This window comes from Typopeltis vanoorti, chromosome 24 (assembly GCF_054136105.1).
Source record: "Typopeltis vanoorti isolate ZY-2024b chromosome 24, IOZ_Tvanoo_1.0, whole genome shotgun sequence".
In the NCBI taxonomy this organism is placed as follows: domain Eukaryota; kingdom Metazoa; phylum Arthropoda; class Arachnida; order Uropygi; family Thelyphonidae; genus Typopeltis; species Typopeltis vanoorti.
The window spans coordinates 85,489,327-85,511,371 of record NC_143572.1 but is presented as its reverse complement, the minus strand read 5'-3'; the positions used below and the strand labels follow the sequence as shown (position 1 = coordinate 85,511,371).

Below are 22,045 nucleotides of genomic sequence, written 5' to 3'. Positions count from 1 at the left end.
TTTTCTGCAATTGATTGAGGGTGAAATAAATAAGGCGATATGGACGCGTTCATTTACTTTAGTTACCACGTAACGTTTTGTGTTTTCTCTTGACTTGTCCACATTCTGGCCGCTTCGATTCCTATGCTCAAAGTGGAGGAAGCATGAAAGCATGAAAGTGTTTATCTAGAGACACTAGAAACGTGAAAGTTAGATGGCGAAATGTACATGTTTTGTCGAGTGTTTTTTTTTTTTTTTGCATTTTATCGTAATATATATGCTGAACACGAAGAATAAAAATGCTTTAATACCATTATAGTAATTGAATTTACAATAGAAAATACATTAGAAACATAACAAAAACAGCAGCTGGTAAATCCATATATGTAGCTTGAAATTTTTGTACTTCCTGTAATGACACACAGATGGCAGCAGCAGATTAGGCTAACCTGAAATGAAATTGTATTTATATCAGCATTTCGCATTGATTCCTCTGGAAGTCGAAGAGAGATCGAGTCATTGCTCTTGAAAAAGGATAGTCCCAGTCTTTTGTTTCAACCTTCTGTCTGCTAACGTATTTACCAGGTGCATAAATGAAAAAGTAATAAACAAAGCGTGCACGACCTTCTAGTCTGATTTCAGGAATATACGGAAACAGTTAAGAAGTAAGTTTTTTTTCTTTACAAGATATCACATTTATTTATTTTTTACATTTTTATAAAGTTCTAGAGTTAATTAGTATTAGATTTTCATAGAATTATAAAAATGGTATAAATGAATCTATGGACTAAAAGTACAATTTTCTGCTTGACGTTCCAACGATTGTTAAAATTGTTGAGAGGTGTGGCTTTAGTGTATGGATTCTGGAATAACAAATGATCAAGTGGTAATTCATCTTGAATGCACCGGATTAGGTAATGGATTATCCAGCTGCATGGGGAACTGATAGGACGGGGATGTCTTTCGACAGTAGGAGTAAATAAAGTAGAGGTGAAGTTATGATTTCCGATTACCACAATGACGATGTTTTAAAAATTATTTCATTTGATCAGGATACTTATGTTCATATTCGGATGTACTGAAAGGAGTCCACAGAAGATTCATTGAGGTCTCTGCATCCCCCCAGTCCTTCATTTTTAGCATTTCAATTTCCAGTAAAAAGTAGACAAAATGGATGGTTGGATTTACAGTAGCGAGCAAATTAATCCGAACACTCACATTTTATTAAAGAAAATTAATTTGACAAGAAAATAAGTAAACAAATAAAATTAAATACCAACTTTAGTTGTGCTCCTCTGTTTCCAATAAGGTCTTTAATTTGCGAAGGCATGGACTCTAACAACGTACAACACATTTGTCTTATTTCTACATCTCAAAACTATACTTTCATAATGGATTGTATTAAGTAATTATTTGTATCACAGTTGAATTTTTCGAGTCTCTTTTTCCCTATGGGCCACAAATGTTCTATTGGATTAATGTTAGGAGGGTTATCAGCCACTGAGACAATTGGATGTTGTGCTTGTAGAGAAATTCTTTCACTTTTTTTGAAGTGTCTCATGGAGAGAGAGAGACCCTGTTGAATGGCGAGTTCTTTTTATTTCTGAATCTGTGGGACCATTTTTTCTCCAATATTTTTATGTATTGGTCACTTTTCATCACGCCATCAACAGGCACAAGTAATCCTAGACCGACATGTGTAAAACAACCCCAGAACATCTTTTTATATGGGTTTCTAGAAGCGTGTTGAAGGTGGGAGGGAAGTCTTCTTAGATGCTGATTTTCAAACGTAGGATAATCGCTCTCCTTGGACGAAGATATGGTCTTACCTGCGAAAATTACCTTCCCTCACTTCTCAACAATCCAATCTTTGTACATGTTGCTCATTGATGCCTCTTTTTCTGCATAGCCTTCGTCAACAGATGTTTCTTTTTTTGGTCTGTGGGCAGTCCTCTCTGCTTCCAATAATCTTCGGTGGACTGTACTGTTAGAAACATCAATCCTACTAGTTGTCACTATTTAAGTCTACAGCACACCATCTGGGATTCATTTGCTTTTCCTAACTAATAAACGATCTTGAGTAAGTATAATTTTACTTTTTTCCCCATATATTTTTGTTTTCTCTCAGGAGAAAATGTACAGTTTCCTTCTATTAAATCGCATTAACAGTACCCAAACCTGCACCATACTCTTTAACAATTTATAATTGAGTCAGAGATGTGTGTTGAAAGATAGTACATATTCTTGAACGCTTTCTTGGAGAGATTGATTTTATTGCTACACAAAATGAATAAAACTGTAATAATGTCAACTTGTTTACACTATTGAAAACCACAACACTGTTACTAAACATCGCAGCGACAGGTAAAACATATTGCACTCAACCAAAATAGTGAACGAAAACCAAAACCGGAAAAAGTAAACCAAAGTTATTGTGAAGTGAAAAAAAACACAAACGAAAATCGAAACAAAGACGAAAATTCGGCTTGTTTGAATGAATTTGTTAGCTACTGATATAAGTTTACATTAAATTATATACACCTAAATGATATACCTACCTGGTTAAGTTCACAACTGAGAGATTAGGATGAAAAGTTATATATGCACAGACGTATGTCAGTTCTTTTTGAGGCAGAAGAAAAATTGAGCCTTACTGATATTACTTGTAAGAAAATTATGTAAGAACAAAAAATATAGTTGACTGCTTCTGTAGATTAGGAGATGAAAAGGACGGTGCGGATTGTATTCATCTGCAAATAAGCTCAAGGAGTTGATGAGTAATTATCACGAGGGAATTTAATTATAAGAACATAGATTACATGAAAGAAAGGGCTTATCGGAGGCATTGAATGGAATTCATACAGATACTAACAATAATCATCTGAGGCAGCATGTGATGGAATGTACTAGGAGTTTGAGAGTGCAACTGTTAACTGCATCAGAGGACTGCTCTGTAACCGATGGCTCCAATGACGCCATTTTGAATAATTTGGTCTTGGTCTCGGAGATGGCTAATATGATTAATATAACGATTGACTTAGAGAAATACTGAAATAAACCAAGTAATAACCCATGTTGTTCACCACTGGTCACCTTAAATCATTCATACCCAAACCCTGTAACCACCTTTTGATATTGATATTAGTCAATCTTCCTCATATCAAAGCTAGTAATTTAAAATCTGTAGTACATCCTCCAAATTATGCAATAGCCTTCGGTTTCTGTATCCTGTCAAATATCTTAGGAAAGTCTAAACGCGTCCTTGCATGTTCATTCCTCATGTCTAACTTAAACCATAGTTTATTATAAAATATGAGCCGTTTCTTCAAATATGACCTTCTCATAGTAATCCTTAACTGCTCCTTTCGAAGTATACAATCATTGTCTATCCGCTTCTGCATGCAAGCTGACCACTCGAGAGAGACACTGATAGTTAGATACTTGTCACTCTTTGCATCGATTCTGCTCAATGGGATTATCATATATTCTTCCCGCTCTGGATCTTCCCTGCTCCAAGACTCGGTCTGTACAGCCATTTCAATGGTTCAGCCAGTTCTGATGAACAGGCTTGTCATCATTTTTAACATCCAGTCAGTCACTATTGCTGAATTACTATTCAGTTTAATCAATAGCTTTAGGGCAATCTCCTCATGCACCTAAATTTCTTCATACTTTTAGGAAGTGGCATTGAGCGGAATTTTGCAAGCACTTTATAATGTTCATAATTGACATCAAATATGGCAGATGGGTTCTTTCCACAATCATATTTCTTAAGAATCTCTTACTTAATAAGACTGTCTTTCCTTTTCAATCTACGCTATTTATTCCTTGCAATCTTGGGAAATATTCCTAAAATATATGAACGTTTTGTTTCCAATGGATTTGTGTGAAGTGGTTTAGATAAATTATGAAGTATTTTTTCAAATAAAAATATATTCCATAAGATTTTTCAGGACATGACCAGTGTTGGGGAAAATTAGAGGACATCCATGGAATTCATGTAAGAATATGGTTATCAAGAGCGTGAGGATAATTTTTGTTTGTAGAGAGACTAGTGAGTAACGGTTTGTCAGAGTTCATAAGAGAGTGGTTTATCCGGAAATGAGTTCATAGCAAAATATGATAGATATCGTTAAGGTATTGATGGGTATAGATAGCATTAATGAATCCCCTATGATGAGTCTAAGGGGTCCATGGAGATCTTATAAATAATAATGAGAGCAACAAGATAAACTGGATCTAGTAATTCAGAATTGAGTTTATCCTTAAGAATATATGAATGGTATTGAAGGACATTGTTCCAAATATATTAGAATCAATTACTCAAAACAGTTTGCAAAATGTGTTCAGAATGTACTGCAATAGTTGTCCAATATGTATTCGAAAATATTCGAAATGTTTTGCAAAACGTATTGAATATGTACTTAAATATTTGTTCAAAATGAATGAGAAATCTTTGCGATTTTTTTTCACATAATTATATACTCGTGATATTATACCTGATCTGGAATATCATGGGATAAATGACTTAGGATTAGCAATCCACGTATATTAACATGATATAAATGATTTAGAATTGAACAAGACGTTGAATAAATGACTATTCCAAAAGTTTGGAAAGCTGTGAAAAAACAAAGAATGCAATTTCACTGCCCAAAACGTAAGGACGCGCACTGTTTCTGAAAGCCACGACCGGAAATTCTGAAAGGTCACTTAGTGATAATGGGTATAATTCAAGATTTGTTGTAAAATGCGGGCACACATTTAAATTTTTTAATCGCGAGCAAAGGGGGTCACATGGTAGCACACAACAGGATAAAAAGCAAAAGGCTGGGATAAGTGAACTGAATCTCTTTCTTGAAGGAATAAAGTTACAAACTTGGATATCTTGTAATGTCTCAAAGACATCATCTACATGATTTCACGCAAGGAAGAATCATTGGAAATCTTCAAGAAGACCGAAGAATTAGGGATATTGCCAAAGAGTTTGGAATCTCACATAGCGTTGTATCTATTCTCTGGACAGCGTTTCAAACCAAAGGGCTGAAATGTGTTCGAGACCTTTGGTAACAGCTCGCCCTTTCTCTACTACCGAGAAGCACGACAGATGTTTGGTCATAACGACAAATCGTAATCTTCACACCACCGCAGGTCGACTCAATTCAGCAATATGTACGCGGATATCTCGACAAACTGTGATAACACTTCTGCGAGAAGTAAGCCTATACGTCCTAAGACCTCTAGTCTGCATCATTTTATTCACTGCCCATCGTAGGCAACGTTTTCAGTAGTGCATTATCCATAAAATTTGATCAAGACACCAATGGCCTAATATACTCTTTACGATGAGATTCATTTTAGTTTTTCCTCCGATTCTACACGACACCTGATCTGGTGTGAATGTGCTGTAGCTTATCACTGCTAGTAAATTCTTGAAAAGTACAAATACCGCGGTGCGCAGGTGATGGTGTGGAAAATGATTACGCTTATGGACGCATCTACAAGTGCTAGAATGGGCTATGACTGGTGACAAATATTGCAACGAAGTTCTTCATCCTCATGTTCGATTATTTCGTGGTGCTGTAGCGAAGAGTTCATTTTTACGGATGACAATGCCACACCACACTGTACGCGAGAAGTGGAAATACTTCTGGAAACCGAGGACATTAGTCAAATCTAGTGGCCAGCAATCTTCCCAGACCTCGACCGCATAGAACACGTTCGGAGTCGCAGTAGGAGATGCATTGCTGCCTGAAATTTTCCTCCAAAAACAAATAAGACCTTATCCTTGTTCTGAAGGAACAGTGGGCCAATTTGCCTCAGGAACTCCTTAATTACTTGGTGCTCTGAATGGTACGACGTTGTGAGAACTGCATCGCAGTTCTGAATGGACATATTCCATGCTGTCTTTCTGTAAAGTTTTCTGTAAGCACTGTATATTAATTCCTTAACTACGCCCTTAAGAAATTTGTAACTTTGACAAAAAAGCATCGAAATTTAATTTATATGATATTTATAACACGTTTTCGTAATATAATTTATTATTATGCTAGCAATAAATTTATGTCTACATTTGGCTGTAGCGATGAAACTGTTTTCTTGTACAAGTTAAAATGTAGTTCATCCTTAGCTTTGGACACTAGTGCATGCAATTTACATAGATTTGAATAATTAACAATGTTGGAAATTAGAATAGATTTTAAATGGAGTGATACAGGTATGGATGTAATGAATATTCCAGATGATAGAGAAATGGGATATATTTTACAATGAATTTTGAATCTCTAGAAAGATTTATATGATAAGCGCAACAGTTGACTTGAATTTGTAGAAAAAAAATATTTAGAATTGATATCCAGTGTACATAACAAAGAGAAATATGCAGTATATTACAGAAATCTTAAGATATATTTAGAACTAGGATTAGAGTAACCAAAAGACAGAGTAATTGAATTTAAACAATTTACTTAGATGAATCTTATTGACTTTAATATAGAAAGAGAAGCCATTTAAAACGCTTTTGTAAAACAAGAAACTCTAACACATCTTAGGAATGTTAGTCAAGTGAGTTTAATTTATCATCCTGCTAGTGTCACCGATTTTTGCTATCGGCATCTTCAGGCATACAATTGGTAAGCGATATGAAGGTGACTAGGTTTTAACTGAGAGTTCTAATTCATACAAAATTAGTATCATGCGAGACAATGCGCCTGTCTCGCACAATGATTTATTTGTTACGAGACATAATGTAATTGGTGTGAAAGTTCATTTCATTCATTAGCAAAAATCGGTGAAACTACTAAGATGATAAATTAAACTCACTTTGCTAACATTCCTAAAATCTGTTATAGTTTCTTATTTTACAAGTAGTCAAGAAAGAAAATTACGCTTTTGTAAAATATTTTTATAAATATGTGAATAATTTAGTAGTTTCTGGATTCCGTTTGGTGGCGCTGTGGAATATGTTCAACCTCATTCTTATCATTTTGAAAAGTGGTTTCCTAAATAAACTTCACCAGTGAAAGCGCAGCAGCAATTCTTAAACGGATTAATGCCACTGAGAAACCAGTAAGAAGTCTTGAAGTGTTCAATGACAGTCTTATCGGCACCTTCAATCGGCCACCTTCCGCAAAACCTTATGACGAGAGAGTGTTCCGTTCAAATTTAGCCGAGCGCAGCCGGCCAGCACCGATCAAACCAACGACACTCTCAAATATCGCAGCTGTAGAAAAGTCGTCACATATTAAAAAAGGTCTGGTACGAGGTTTTTATTGCCAATGAAAGCGTGCTCATTGCATAAAAATCTACGAATCGACATCGAAACTTCTCGTGAATTAGAATCAGCCTCTGTTACGCCATTGTGCCTTCCTCAGTAAAAATGTTCCTGAACTTACAGAACGCGCCAAAAGCTTGGACCAACGCCTCACTTTCAATTGATTTCATCGATAGCGAAGAAATTATACGAAGACCTGATTCGAAGTAAAATCCCCACCACCGCAGTCGCTCATTAGCCTCATCCAGTCTATATTGTACGACTCGATCGAGTCGTACAATATCGACCGAAAAAAAAAAAAAATACAACCTTTTTATACACACCCATCACGCCGAAAGGGACGATACGCTGATGGCAGGCCTCCCCCAACTAATTGCCGAAACCTAACAAACAAATGAACGGACGGAACGAACTTCGCGCGACAGGTGAATGTAAACCCGGGAGACACCTGAAAATGCATCAGAACTAATCGTGGCTGTGAAAACCTCAAATTCAGTTATCCCCAATCGGTTATGGGAGCACGGTCCGACCTTACCTTCAGCTAGCGTAAATAAAGCCAACACCTTCGCCAACAAATTGAAGAAAAAAAAAAGACTCCGACAAAACATGGAACATGGACTACAAAAGAGGAATTCTAGTGAGAAAATCGAGCCGTGTTAATAGCGAACTTGGCAACCAAGGATGCACAGGAAACATGTATGACATACTAGGTCAAAAAGAACCTCCATAGACTTCGAGATCCGCTACAAATATGCCAATTCTCAGCTTCATCCTCAATAATATCCACTTTTTTATTTAGTCTTAAAAACTCCGTGTGCTGTTCTTAAGAAAAATCCAAATTTCAGCCTCTCCAAGCAATACCCACGTCAATTTCCGAATACGCACAATCCAACTCCTTTCTCTGAAGGGGGGGGGGGGGTATGTGCATGTGAAAATGTACTGTGAAACATCATACCAGAGGGCATTCAACTTAGCATATCCCGACTATGATCTTCTTTGGCTGAAAATCTCTCTTCTCCACTTTGTCAAATTCATATGCTGCCTATATTGTTTTCCGTTTGTCTCTGAACTATTCAGAACTATTTGACTTCCTCTCCTTGTCCCTAATCCACTTTTCCTCTGAGTGAGGTCATCTTCCTTGGAGATTTATTGTACTTTTGGTACGATAAAATCGCGAGGAAAAAATTCGATAATATCGTACCAAAGGTACGATAAAATCTACAGTACCAACTGGCTTTCCATATCCAATTTCACAGATCAATTGTGGAGATGCTGAGAAATTTGTCATCACAAAAGATGGCAAATTGTGCAAATTGTTCACATGCTCACCAGAGTACAAACTAACTCCAACACATTTCCAAACACTCTGAACCTCTTGTTGACTGGTGTTTGCTCTGAACAACGGGTGAACTTTGTATATTTATTGGGTAATTTTGATAATAACTTTGTGCTTCTCGCTTTCCCCACTGAGCAAATCCACACTGCCATTCGCAAATAATAGTCATTTACTATTACAAGAATGGTAAGTTGGATGACCTCTGATATTTGTGTGCCTCATTCTATCGGCCTTCAGACCCACGCATCGCTGAAGTAATCTAGGGAATGGAAGTATATATTCCCTATTCCTCTCTAAATCTCTATCTCCTAAGTAAGGAATTTTTCTCCAAAGGCTGCAAAAATAAAGAACAAAGCATAATGCAACTGGCTACTATGAATAACTTCTCACAGCCTTCTCATACTGCTTATACCAAAGTGCGAAACAACTGCAAGAAAATTATCAATACAACAAAAAACGATTTCCAAAGAGCCAAAAGCAGGAAACTGGTAACGTGTCCAAATTGGAGCCGCGTGTTTTGTTCTCTTGCCTGAACCGTTGGCCACAAATTCCATCAGCACTGCACTCACTACCCCTTTACTCTGGTTGACCTATTGCATTGTCACCATACAAAGAAAGCCAGTCTCCATTATAAGAACTGGCCCCCTCTGTATTCTCCAAATGTCCTGAAGATTGGTGCTCCAGAGTTGACTTCAATTCTATGTCGCCTTTTTATGCTTTCTTACTCCTCTGGCATCTACCTCACAACGAGTATTAACCAGTGTAGAGCCGATTATAAAAAGGGAGACATAACTTTACCATCGAATTACTGCAGAATCTCTCTCATATCACGTTTCACTAAAGTAAGAGAGATCCATCAATACCAGCTCTTACGCTACTTGAAATAATCAACTAATAAATCATCGCCATTATGGATGCCCGCATGGTCATTCCGCAGGATCTACTCAATGCTGTCACCTACATCTGGATATGGAAAAGTCTGGCGAATCCCAAGTGGTTGCCCTTCATTACTCCAAGGCTTTCGACTGCATCAGGAACAAAGACCTATTAAGTAAACTTCCATCATTCGGTCTCTCCCGTGATTTCAGAAACTGAGTTGCCATTTTTTTACCCAGATGTACATTGCTTGTGATGTTGAACAGTTCCCTATCTTTTATGCAGTTAATTGTGGTGTCCTAGAAGGTTATCTGGTCTTATGCATCCTCTTTAATCTATAATATATCAATGATTTATTCCAATTGACCATCAGTCCGATACACAATTTCGCCGACGACAGTACACTACGCTCCTTGCTCTCCATTGACAAACCTTTCAATAAACTAACCGCCATGAGACATATAGTAACATACACTGTGAACTTAAATTCTGATCGCAAAAACATTCTTTGATGGAGACGGATAAAGTTTTAAATTTCAATGCCTGCTAAACATAGTACTGCCTTATTTACCACAAAAAAGATTCACATACTCATAGCCTTACCTTATTAGATATCTAAGATTAGATATTTTAAAATTAGATATCTCCCAAGATTCTTCAAGATTCTTCTGGCATAGACACGTTTCGACCATTGCCTCTTCTCTGAAAAAAATAGGATTCCTCTTTTGTGCAAGGCGAAATACTATTTCTCAACGGCTATTATCCTGTAAAATCAGAAATTCGTCCTTCTGTCGAGAATTGCTCACACATCAAGGGAGGTGCCCCCAATATTCCATAAAAAGTTCGATGCATTACAGAAAAGAGCAGACTGTAAGAGAATTTAATGATTTTGTAGATATGAATGATTCATTGCTTACAAACTCACTCCTGCCACTTTCGTGCAGGTGATTATTATCAACTATATTAATCTTCTGTAATTATTTCCATGTAAAGGTTCAGCAGAACTGATATCAATAATTTAATCCCCTTTCTCCCCTACCACCCACCATACCTACACAGTCCAACCCTACACTCACAGAACAAATTTTCTTCTTCCTCTTTCATTCCTGCTGTACTCTGGAACATCCTCTCCTCCCATGTGTTTCCCAAAGGAATCAATGCACAGGCCTTCAAATATAAGGTGAACAAGTTCTTACTTTCTCAAAACTCTTTCCTTTCAAGGTACCAATGTGTTTTAGATTGACTTGCTAAGCTGTCGTGTACGGGCCCAAAATAAAAACATACTTGGAAAAATAACAGAACCAGTTAGAAAAATAATTAGTTAAAATTATGTTGTGATAATGAAAAAATTGAAATTTCATAACTAAGTCATAGTTTAAAACTATAGTGATATCCTAATAATTTTTCAAATATTTTAGTTCCTTCCTTTTTAAGTATTTTTGTTAGTATAAATATAATTGTCCACCCGAAACACACCTCTAGTTAAGGACAATCGTAAAACAGTTGTACTTAAGGTAAACAATTCGGTGGGAACAGCTGAAATTTCTTCATGCAATACATTTGCAAATTGAACTCAGGGCAGCTGAATGAACTAATGTAATGGAAGTGAAAATTAAATTTAGAAGTTCTTCAGAAAATTTAAAAGAAATTAGTGAAAAATCTTACCAGGAAGGCATTTCTGAAAAGAAAAACATTGAGAACATTAGTTTCTAATAACCACATGAAACTGTAATTTGTTAATATAAGATTACATGATTGTTCAAATGATATATATACACACATACATACGCACACACACACAAATATCTTAAACGCAGGTACAATTTTTAAACTATAATTCATACGTAGACATGCTCATGGGTAAACTGAGTACTAATCGCTGCTGTGTTTCCTCTTGTTAATAACGGGTAAACAATTCTGCTAATGAAAGCAAGAAAAGCATATTCTTTCAAATATAGCATGAATTCCTCATACAGATGTTAGGTAGTCAAAAACATAAACAACTGAATTCCGTATTTTTAGATTTAAAGATGTTTATCTATAAATATACATTTTGATAATGGCTGGGAAAAATAAAAGATTCTCCCTAAACTTTGGACGTTTCTCTTATTTAAAAATTTTTATGATTTGAAGATTGGATTTTAAAATTTTATTTTTCCAACTGACATTAGAAATCAAACATTTGTTATGGGGAAATTACTTTATTCAGAAAAAGTAAATAATGAAAAAAATAATAAAAAAACGAAGCTGAAATTCCATTCGGAATGGGAATTATTAACTTCTTCAAATTAATGCTTACATTAAACGAGTGTGTTCATACAAAGGAAACAGTAATTCGATCATATTTGGTTTAGAAATATTTTTATTCTTTTATATACCTTTTCAGTTGCAAATATTAAAATGCAATTAATTTCTGAAAATAAATTAAGTTAACAAATATATCGAATTGCCAATGATAACTATTATTTGTGCTTTTACGGAAAACTTTACCATTTCATAGTCCAAACTTACTTTGTTTTGCTTAATTCACTAAATAAAAGAAGATGGAAGCCATATTTTTTCCATTTATGTAATTTTTATGTGCACATTCTGTATTAATTAAAAAAATAAATTAGCCTCTCCAAGCAAAATTATCATTTTTATTTCATTTTTTCGTCAAGTATTTCTTTTTTTTTTTGTATTAATTAAAAATTAATCTATATTTACTTATTATCAAATTCTTGAATGTAATCTAAAGCAGTAGTATTGTAATGACGAAATTTACATATCCGACAAACGATGGCGCCGCTTTTGCATGCTCATGCATTGCTGTAAAGAATTCTAGGAAAGCGCTAAGGGTCATCTCACGGAGAAGTTTTAATTTATTTCAAGTCTTCAAAAATTATTTAAACTCGCCTCACGATGCAAAACAAGTACTTGCACAAGACTCTGCATTCTTTTTTTTTTTTTATAAAGATGCGCATCGCTATAAGTCAGCAGAATTTCCATCAAATGATTAGTGATGTTCTATTTTCTTAAAGCTAGAGATTTTGTTTTAAAAAGTTTTTTTTTATTAAATGAAAATATTCAGTTTTGTCTAGTGTCCATATATTTGACAACTGGCAAAAACTGTTCGCATTTGTATGTGGACAAGGATAATTTATCAAGCCGTGATTCTTCTTAGCATTAACACAACGCATAAAATATTAACAGATAAACACCTAAGATATTACGCAATTATGCTAACTATTGAATAAATAGAACTAAGTACCGTGGTATGCAATCTGGAAGAAGAAGTGATTATGGAAGAACACAAAATGAGTGTTTATAACAACCAGTTGCATGAGAAGTACAAAGAGAAGGCGAGGAAGCTGATTAGCTTGATAAAGGTGGCAAAAATGCAGTATGAGCAGCAGTTAGCTAAAGGTCCAAAAAATCCTCAGGAGTGTTTTCGATATGTGGCCAGTAGAAGAAAGAATGATTATGGCAGGATGGGACTGATTGGTGAAAACGGAGGAATGGTAACTGCGGAGGATATAGTTGAGATATTTGTGAGCAATTTATAAAGATATTTCATTCTCGTGAATGTGATAGCATGCAGAACTTGAAAGCAGTGGGAAAGGAGGAGGAGGAGAAACTGTTAGTATGCGAACAGGAGGGATATGAGGAATTGAATACACCTGATGTAAACAAGGCTGCGGGATTTGATGCTATTTCACACGTGTTTTGAGGGAATTTGCATATATTTTCGACATGAATCTCTCACTGGGTCAAGTTCCAAAAGAGGGGAAAGAGGGTAAAGCTGTTCCAATTCATAAGGGAGGTGATAACAGTAAGTCTTTGAATTATAGAGTTTCTGTGTCCCCAGTTATGGTTAAGGTATGAGAGAAGTTAGTTAGGACTAAGAATCAGAATTGGGTTGACAACAGAAAAATACTCTTTGGTGGACAGCACGGATTTACTAAAGGAAGATCGGGCTTTAGCAATCTGCTTGTTTTTTATAATAAAGTGGCAGATGCGTCGGATAAGGATGTTGCATATACAGTGGTAAATTTAGATTTTGCAAAAGCATTGGATAAATTGCCACATGACAAGCTGGTAATTAAATTGGAACGGACGGAGGTGAACAGTCGATTAGTTCACTGGATTGGAGATTGGCTGTCTGATAGGCATCACGAGTTGTCTATAGAGGAGCGACATCACAGAAGAGGAACGTTACTTGTGGTGTGCGCATAAGGTGTCTTTTGGGTTAATTGCTGCTTCAGTTTTATGTAAATGATATTGGGAGAGGTCTGAATGGGGACATGCAGTTGTTTTCAGATGCAAAGTTGGGGAGAGCTGTCAGAAGCAGAGCGGATGCTGTAGCTTTGCAAGAGGACTTGCGTACACTGGCTGAGTGGGTAAATGAGTACGAATGTGAATTCAATGTTTCAAAGTGTAAGGTTTTGAATGGAAAGCAGAGATGGGATGTAAAATATACAATCGATGGAAATATCTTGGAAGAGGTAGAGGAGATGAGAGATCTGGGAGTGATCATAGACAAAGACCTAAAATTTCAGGGACATGTTACTAAAATTGTGAAGACAACACAGCAGATAATGGGGATGATGCGGAGGACACTGACTTCTAGACGTAAGGATGTTATGGTTCCTATGTATAAGGCTTTGATCAAGCCATATATGGATTACTGTGCACAGATCTGGTCATCTGGTTTTCAAAAAGATGAGGATGCGTTGGAAAAAGTTCAGAGACGACTGACTAAGGTGGTTTCTGGTCTCTGGAATGTAGAGTATGAAGACAGATTGAAAAAATGCAATTTACAGAAATTGGTGGATAGAAGGAGGAGCGGGGATATGATCGAGGCATATAAGCTGTTAAGAGGTTATCACCAGATTAATGTCGGCGAGTTTTTGCACAGAATATGTGAAGATAGTAGGAGAACAAAAGATCATCCCTGGAAGCTGTATTAGGAGGGTGTGAGAAAGGAAGTGAGGAGCAGGTTTTGTGCATGAAGAATGGTGAGTGATTGGAATGTATTCCCCGAGAGTGTGGTGAGCTCAAAGACAGTGAATATATTTAAGGCGCGGTATGATAAAATGGGTGCACAACAGTGGACCTCGCACGATGAGTCTTTGACTCCATGGAAATTTTATAATAATAATAATAATAATAATAATTGCAAGACATCAGACAATACAGCATGTAAATACAAAAATCATTAAGGGAAAGCCACCCGGAATTTTTATATTGAAGATACGATAAACACAGCCATTTGAATACAAACACTTAGTAAATTGCATTATTCTGAATCGATTCCGATGGTTGCACTATGAAAGAAAGAACACTCACGCTGTACACTCTACAGAATGAATTCAAAACATTATACTACGTGGCTTCCAGATTACCCGTGCATCCTTAAATTCCTGGTTATTGCATTCGCGTACGAGCGTGCGCGCGCGTCTGTGCTGCGGTATATATCGGAATAACTGCGAATATCGCAACAAATTAATATGCAATGGATGAACAACCTTCTTCCCCTGGAATATTTAGCACAAGCTTTGAGGATGAATGCAATCGCATTGTACTTCGCGTAGAATTTTTGTTATGAAAATTCTCACTTATTGCAAAAGTAATAAATATCATTTTGCAATTCATGTATTGGAAAAATTATTATTGTCATTCATGTATGTTTATACAAAATTATTTATTAGAATTTTCGATGAATCCTTGGAATGAATAGAAAATGCAATAATAATATTTGAGTTTTACATTTGTAAATACTCTGAATATACAACGATGATAAAAAACGTATTATACTGCAAAAATTAAAATATAACAAAAATTAATAATAATATTATTATTATTTTTTTTGGTACCTATTATAGTATTTTCATTAGTTGAACTATTTTACAAAAAATGTTTGTCAATTTTTCTCGAAACAATAAAAAAGTATAGTTTTATATTATCTTTTAATTATTTTCTGATTCTTATTATTATCACTAACCACATAAACGGAGTTGAAGGAATCACTACGAGAGGGAAATACACACACACCACAATCCATCGTCTAAATTACTTACTCCGCCATCTACAAAGCGAGTTATCCACATATCATCCCGAAAAATTCACCCACTAACGGTAGTTTTGTTAATTTTGTACTTTCTGAGGCCTATTTTCATGTATACGAGTTGAAAAAGTCTACTTTCTGAAAAGCAAAAAAAACAACAACAAAAAATACTTTCTTCCCTTATCAAGTATTACATTATATGTACATTATATACAATAATAATAATAATAATAATAATAATAATAATAATAATAATAATAATAATAATAATATATTATTATTTACGTTTAATATATCTTATCATTGCTAAAAAAAAAAAACAAAAAAAAAACGCCCATTTACACTTTAAATACTGTCACACTATTACGTACATTAATAAAATCCAAAAAAAGTTCTCTTTTTACCTGCACGGAGTTAGATATTTACTTCACAAGCGGGAGAAGATCCCGCAGGCTAATTCGCATACTATACTGTACCACATATATATAGTATGATAACTGAAAAAGGAATTTATAATACATGTTTTCAGTAATAGTTTACATACAAGTCTCATCAGAATTACTTAATATTATTTATTTTAATTTAATTCATAGCTTCTTGTTTCTTATTTCGAAATAATAACAATCAAAATATTATTATTTTCGTTGTTATTATTTTAATAAACCTCTGCATAATCGGCCATAATGGTAGACTAATGAAGAAATAAACACCAACTCGGTATTTTTTATTTTCATCCTTTATCCTTAACTAACTTTTTTGAGCCTCCGTAGCTCATTCGGTATAGACGAGGCCTTTTTGGGCGGAATGACCTGGGTTTGAATCCCGTAAGTGACGTGAGGAACCTTTATCTGGTCACTTTCGACGAAAAGTGAGTTAGCCAGTCTCGAACGGAGGTAGGGCTTTATTCACCAGGAAACTCGGGTTTTTAGTTCCACACGCTCACACACACACACAGATCTACAGTCATAAATACTTAACCTCCGCGAGAGCTCAACTTGCCCCAGTAGGGGCGGGGAGAAAAGGGAAGAAAACTTCATACGAAAAAAATAAATAATTAAACTGTAAAACGTACACAGTTTCTAACCTTCTAATATACACTTTGGTTCTAATTTACTTATTGGAATTTAAGACCCCCTAATAGGCGACTATCTTCCCTGAAAACTCTAAATCATTGATTGACATGAGCTCATAACTTCGTTGATGGTGAAGGATGGATTTCAGTTCAGTCAGCTTCCAAAGTTAGTTTGTTTATTTATTTATCTTTCAGTGATGAGCTTGAAAGTCAAAGGCTCTGCACGTAAAGGCTGGAAAGCCTTTCTCTAGTCAGCAAATAGAATTGTCTTTCTTCTTGAGGTTTAGTGCTGTGGAAGGAAAGATTCTTTCCACAGGGTTACACAAAACGCTCCGTTGCAGAAATAGAAAGAAATAATCTAAATGTAAAGTAACAAAAGTTCTTTAGGAAAACCCAAGTGGTTGCTCTTGACATCTTTGACACATTTGATCAGAATTGTTAAAAAGTCCTATCACGCTATCATAATGTTTATTAACGTATTAAACAGAATCGCCAGCAATGGCAGCTTTCTCTCTGAAAATAAATAAAAGTAAAAGCAGCAAAATACTTACATCCAAATAGTTGCATAGATCGGAAAAAAGCACGTCGTTGGTAACATTTACTTCTCTACATTTTCGATAGATTTCGATAAACTCTTGGAATATCTGCAGAAGAAAGAAGGAAATCATTTGAATTCCTTGGCACTGCATAACGGTGATACGAACACGGAGTAAATAAAATGAATCGTGTTCTATCAGTTAGATGGAATCACAAACACTCCAAACACGAGCCCTTCCTGTGAAACATGAAATGCACTTTCAACACTAAATCGATACACGCTACTGACACGTGTTACTTCAATTGTGTTTATTGTGTTTAGCATGTCGCGGGAAAGCGAATTTGCATTTATTATTATTATAATTACGACTATTATAGCCTCTTTTTGCTTAGGAGTGTCCCTTATTTTGAATGCATTGGCTACTATTACTCAAAAAAGGGGTATTATATTTTAGGGCATTATCGTGAGTATAGAAAGCAATTATAGCAGAATAAAAGAGGTGGGAAAAATTTGGTGCATACCTTGTTTGAATACTAGGATGTCTTCCAATTTCATGATCCAGCTTAAGGTTGTTTATAAAGAGGGGGAGGAAGGAAGGGAGCGTGAGGGTGTGTTTTGACGTGGGAAAATAAATTTGGAAACCCGGGTTATGTACTAATAATAAATAAATAAATAAATATATATGTATGTATTATTGAGTTTAGGGACGCATTTTGGGGGGGAGGAGAAGGGGAAGGGTTTACTTATGTGGAAACTGGGGCATACATATTATTAATACATAACTCGGGTTTCCAAATTTATTTTCCCACGTCAAAACACACCCCCACGCTCCCTTCCTTCCTCCCCCTCTTTATAAACAACCTTAAGCTGGATCATGAAATTGGAAGACATCCTAGTATTCAAACAAGGTATGCACCAAATTTTTCCCACCTCTTTTATTCTGCTATAATTGCTTTCTATACTCACCATAATGCCCTAAAATATAATACCCCTTTTTTGAGTAATAATAGCCAATGTATTTAAAATAAGGGACACTCCTAAACAAAACAGGCTATAATACCCGTAATTATAATAATAGTGTTTAAGAGAAGTAGCATGGGAATTTTCCCAGAATTTATACCTAATTTATACCTGCATTTATTATGTTTGATTTGGTGTTTATTTGTTAGGAAATGTATAATCACTATTCCGAACTGTCGTGATTTATTCTCTCTCTCTCTCTCTCTCTCTCTCTCTCTAGCATTCCGAAAACCAAATACTTACAACTATTTGCACAATACCTGCCATATTTTGCTTTGAACTCGTTCACCTTCACAGCACTCATAAATGGCTACAGCAATCCATTCCACTCATTCACGACTGTTCAAGCTAAAAAATCTAGTCCTACCCTGCTTACTAACTAAACGTTTTCTTGATTTTCAGAGATGACCACATAGTTCTCCCTATTCTAGCCATGAACTGAAAAATTGATCTGAATCAGTCCGATAGCAAATCATGTTCCCTTTTCCTTTTATCTGTCAATATCGGTAACCCAAAAATAATCAATCTATCCTCATGAGGAGCATTCCATAGATGGCCACATCTTGGCCACTTTCCTCTGGAGATTCTTCCTATCTATTCTGCGTATACAAGGAACCCAGGAGAAAGAATTAATGGTGCGGAATAGCCACGACTGGACCTATGACGGCCTTATAAGAGGTATGACGACCACTTTATATCTAGTTGTTGGTGTCTTCGATACCCAAGTAATCCAATGAGATAGTTAATCAGTTTTGCAATATAGCCTCTGAACTTTAACCCAAAGTTCGATAGCATCATAAAATCTTCAACCTGAATACTATTTTGCAGTTCGGTTCCATCAGTTTAATATACAGCTGGTAATCGTTTCCTCTCAAAATGTATAACAGTTTCCCACATTAAACTGATAGCCGTGCTTCTTCTCCTTTATTGTTAGCACCTATACGATTAGGTCATCCTGCAAGATCTTCATATGATGCTTATTGACTACTGCCCTTCTTAGTTTTAGATTAATAGCAATTAACTGAATATTTCCCCTCAAATTTTTTCGTATACATTAATGTACAAATTAAATAGCAGTGGCTGAGTAAAGAGCCATGTGGCACACCACTAGTCCTACGCCATCTCCTGGCTCAGCCCCTGTATAAACGGTTCGTCTATCCATTATCCACTCCACCAGATTCATATCCAAACACAGTTGTTCCAATTTATATAACAGAGTTCCGTGCGTTACCTACTTAAATGATTTTTCAATGTCTAGCTGTATTATCACGTAGCCATTCCCTTTATCCAACTGAAAACGAAGTATATTGCTGAGTCATGGCCTACCTTTCAAAAGCGATGTTTCCCTGCATACACTGTCCTATTTCTATCTGCCCATTCATAAACTTTGCATTTAATCAACCTCCCCTGCTGTACATTTACCATCATTCCTGAGATGATGATGATCAGATAATTTGCTACTTTTGTCATGGAGCCTTCTCTGTGCAACGAAACATTTTTTTCCTCATTTCACAGCTTCAGAATTCTTTCCGAGCTGAGATTTAAATTAAACAATCTCGTCAAAGACGCTGCCAGTTCCCGAGCACCTTTTGATAATGTGAAGCTGATGTCCAATCTAATTCCATAGCTGTATTTATATAAAGGTTCTGTGGTTCAGTAATACTGTATACTGCTCTGTTTCAATATCATTTCCTTTCACATTAACGGATGAAAGAACAGCTGAATTATTAAAGTAATGAGATATGACTTACCTGTTACTTAAATATCTCCAATTGGATGATACAACTTAAAGTGACTATCCAGTAATTCAACTATTTCATTTGCTTCGGTCATCTCCTTCCCATCAGAATTCATCAAAATTATTGTATTACAAAATTACAGTAATTCGTCCTTTTACTTCCCACATTCTGAAAGAACTCTTTAAGATTACTATTACATTTACGGCTATTTGCCTGCTTCTGTTTAAGAGTGGCCCAGTTTAAAAGTCATTGACTCTTTTCTCAAGGATTCTTAGGGCATTGTAGATGTATACTTATCAATAAATATACGTTGCATAGAGGACAAGAAATTTGCACATACCTATTTCTGGGTGTCGTGGCTCTTCTTCTTTCAGCGTTGTCCAAACGACTGTGTGTGTGTGGGGGGGGGGGGGATTTGGCAAGAGGGAGATTTGTATTTCAATTCTCCCACTTGCCAACCCCCCCCCCATTCGTCTATCCATTATTAGAATATGGATAATATTCTAATAATGGATATCCATATTTAGAAAATATCCATATTTAGAAAAACCCGGTTTTTTTGAATAACATATATATTATAACGGATGGGCAGAGCGTTTTTTTAATATTTATATAAGGTGGGAAAGGTTGAAAGGGGATTGAAAACATCAACTGATTTTTAGAAGGGGGGCAAGAGGTTTCAATCTGTTGCTGTTTTCAACCCCTTTCACCCTTTCCCACCTTATATAAATATAAAAAACGCTCCGCCCATCCCTTATAATATATATATATATATATGTTATTAAAAAAAAAACCGGTTTTTCCATTTGTATTTCAATTTTCCCACTTGCCAAATTCTCCCCCCCACACACACACCCACACACACAGTCGTTTGGACAACGCTGAAAGAAGAAGAGCTACAACACCCAGAAAAAAGGTACGTGCAAATTTCTTGTCCTCCATGCAAATATGGATATTATTTCTGGGAAAACATGGGAGTTTTTCCAGAAATAATATCCATATTTTGGATTACTTTTTGTCTCTCTCTTTGTTAATTTTCTCGCGTACTCATACCATTTTCCCTATTTTGGTGAAAAGAAAAACGCAAACTATACTTGACTAAGTAGATAGACCCATCTCCTCAGTTTCCTTCACTAATCATAGAATACGCCAATAGTTGGTATTTTTTTTTTGAGTAGTTTGCGTTAAAAATGAATAAATAAATAAACCTACCTGCGATGGCTGATGGTTCGAGTTCAGGCCACAGATCTGTTAGGTAATTTATTGAGCTTTTCTGCAAGTAATAAAATAAAAAACACAATCAGTTTCATATATTATATTTGTTCATTTGAAATATCAATTTATCGTTTTAAACGTGTTGCGCGATATTTGCTTAGATTATCATGTTGATGTCGAAAAGAGAACTGATTACAGTATTTTACTACAACAGAGACAATCAGATATAATTTTGCAACTTTTTATTTGTCTTTTATGGAACGCTACTCTCTGCAGGGGGGAATTCCATGAATGGTGTGGAATTCCAAATCCATAGAGGAAACCATCCAAACACGTTTTATCGTTTGGGTAGTAATTGAGAGCATATGATTAAAGAACATATGAAACAAAAAAGTATGTCTCACTCAAGACATTGTAAACATATTATATGAAAGAAAAATACAAAACCTGTACAAATAAAGAAAGCAAGAATATATGTAAATAAATAAAATAGGAGTATTAGGAGATGTAAGTAAGCGAAAGAACAATGGAACATTGAGAAGTGCAAGAAATAGATCTAAGCAAGATTGAAGGACTCAATGAAGCATATAACATAATTATTAATTATAACGGTGTATTCAGATTATGTCATCAGAAAGACGAAACTAGCGACATCTGTTCAGTGGTACCTAAAGCAAGATGGCTCAAACTGATTAAAATACCGCCTTGATCAAGGGGTTATTATTATTATGTAAAGATATGGATGCTCCATGGAGTCAAAAGACTCATCGCGGGAGATCCACACTGTTCATTAATAAAATACCTTTCATACATCTTAGTCACTGTTGGGTCGCTCACTACCACTTCTGGAAATCCATTCTACTCATTCCCCACTCTCTGTGGGGTAAGAGAGTATGCTAGCCGCTCGATTCGATTAATGTCCTCGGTGTCCAAAACTATCTCTACTGCTCT

At 35.6% G+C, this 22,045-nt stretch overlaps 1 long non-coding RNA gene across 3 annotated transcripts; it reads right to left on the bottom strand.

Moving 5' to 3' along the window:
• Positions 1 to 268: 268 nt before the first annotated feature.
• LOC150093517 (uncharacterized) lies at positions 269 to 17,352 on the bottom strand. Of its 3 annotated transcripts, none has more exons than XR_016550406.1 (4): positions 17,134 to 17,352; positions 15,915 to 16,007; positions 15,448 to 15,648; positions 269 to 428 (listed from the first exon to the last, which is right to left on the bottom strand). It is a non-coding gene; the product is annotated as an uncharacterized LOC150093517 (long non-coding RNA). The 3 variants fall into 3 exon arrangements; XR_016550407.1 differs by lacking the exon at positions 15,448 to 15,648 and adding an exon at positions 11,130 to 11,142; XR_016550405.1 differs by lacking the exon at positions 15,448 to 15,648 and having other exon boundaries at positions 17,134 to 17,348.
• Positions 17,353 to 22,045: the final 4,693 nt, after the last annotated feature.